Source organism: Oxyura jamaicensis, chromosome 10 (genome assembly GCF_011077185.1).
Source record: "Oxyura jamaicensis isolate SHBP4307 breed ruddy duck chromosome 10, BPBGC_Ojam_1.0, whole genome shotgun sequence".
Taxonomy (NCBI): domain Eukaryota; kingdom Metazoa; phylum Chordata; class Aves; order Anseriformes; family Anatidae; genus Oxyura; species Oxyura jamaicensis.
The window spans coordinates 7,549,016-7,550,509 of NC_048902.1; the positions used below are offsets into that span (position 1 = coordinate 7,549,016).

General features: G+C 59.3%; 1 protein-coding gene across 13 annotated transcripts in view; it reads right to left on the reverse strand.

Moving 5' to 3' along the window:
• Positions 1-223, reverse strand: part of HERC1 (HECT and RLD domain containing E3 ubiquitin protein ligase family member 1) — a 97,237-nt gene extending 97,014 nt beyond the window's left edge. For all 13 annotated transcript variants that reach the window (XM_035335850.1, XM_035335854.1, XM_035335857.1 and 10 more), the window contains exon 1: positions 100-223. The gene's annotated coding sequence lies outside the window, so the exon portion shown is untranslated. The remainder of the gene's footprint in view (positions 1-99) is intronic.
• Between the last annotated feature and the right edge of the window lie 1,271 nt (positions 224-1,494).

The following is a 1,494-nucleotide window of genomic DNA, read 5'->3' on the forward strand; positions in this document are numbered from 1 at the left end:
CCCCCCCCCCCCCCCCCCCGCGCCGCGCTCCCTCAGGCCTCCCGCCCCTGGCCCCGCCGAGGAGCGAGCCCGCCAGCTACCCCCCAGCCGAAGGCTCACCAGGCAGCGCGGGGGGCGGCACACCTCGGCAGGGGCTTTCCGCGGGGCCGGGACACGGGCCGGGGGCGAGTCCCCACCCGGAGCCCCGTCCTCTGCGGCAGCGGCGGCGGCTTGTCAAAGAGAAAACATGACGCGGGCGGGGAGGGGGAGGGGGGCCGCCAGATCTCGCGGGGACGCGGCGCACGTCTCGCGAGACACCGCCGGCTTCCCCGCCTTCGCGCGCAGCGCCGCGAGCCGCCGCCGGCAGAACGCGAGGAGCCCGCGGCGGGGAGGGGAAGGGAAGGGGCTGCCGGGCCCGGCCCGAGCAGAGGCGAAGGGGCCCGGGGGCGGCCCAGGGAGCCCCGGCGGGCGCGGGGGCACCGAGCACAGCCCCGGGGGGAAGCAAGGGGAAGGGGGCCGGAGACACCCCCAGCGCCTGTGAGCAGAGTGGCCTCGCCCCCGGCTGCTGGTGCCGGGGCTGTGAAGAGGGGCAGGAGGGGCGGTGGGGTGCTCGGGTTGAGGGGGCGCTGAGAGCTGGTTCTGCGTACCAGCCGTCAGGCTGAGAACACGTTAGGGGAACGGAACACAGACACTGAACTGGGGAGGCGAGTCTACCGCAGGTAGTGGAAAGGCAGCGAAAGGAAGATGACGAGATGGTGTGTGCCGGGGGGCTGGAAAGGCAAAACGGGGCACAGCTGGGGAGGAGCAGGAGCACATCCAAAAAGAAAGCTTCAGCTTAACGTGAACAGGGTAACGAGAGTAAGAGCAGTGCTGTGGTTGAAATTTTGGGTCTGAAACAGTAATAAGTAGGCTGAGTTAACACCCCAAGTCAGACTGGTAAGGTGAAACCAGCATGAAATATTAAGACATTTTAGATATACCCTTGGAAATTGGTTATGGTCCATCAGTGGTATGATGTCATGGAGTACACCATTAATGACTTTAATTAAAAAAGCAGAAGACAGGAAAAGCAACAGAAAAACCTTCTGTTCAAGGAGAAATCACATAAGTCTGGGCTACATCAGCCCACAGCAGGAATAGAAGGGAAGCTGACAAAAATATGGGTGACATGAACTAGGTGAACAGGGAACAATCCTGTACTGTCTGTCCCACTAAAGGAGCTGGAGGCTAACTAGTGGGACTGCAACTCACACTTGTCAACTTCCAAACAAGCAAGAGCGATTATTTCTTCACGCACACCATTAAGCTGTAGAGCACTGTGCTGCAGAACAATTGCATAGCAAAAGTTTGTGGGATCAAAATGGCACTGGAGAAAAATAAGGAAGAAAACAAGTCCATCACAGATTACCAAACACAAAGATCCACTCTGATTCGAAAATGCCTTGACCCACAGGCCACTGAAGGCCACAGATGATTAGAGGAAACGTTATTGTATGATCAGTCTTGCCTTTTCTT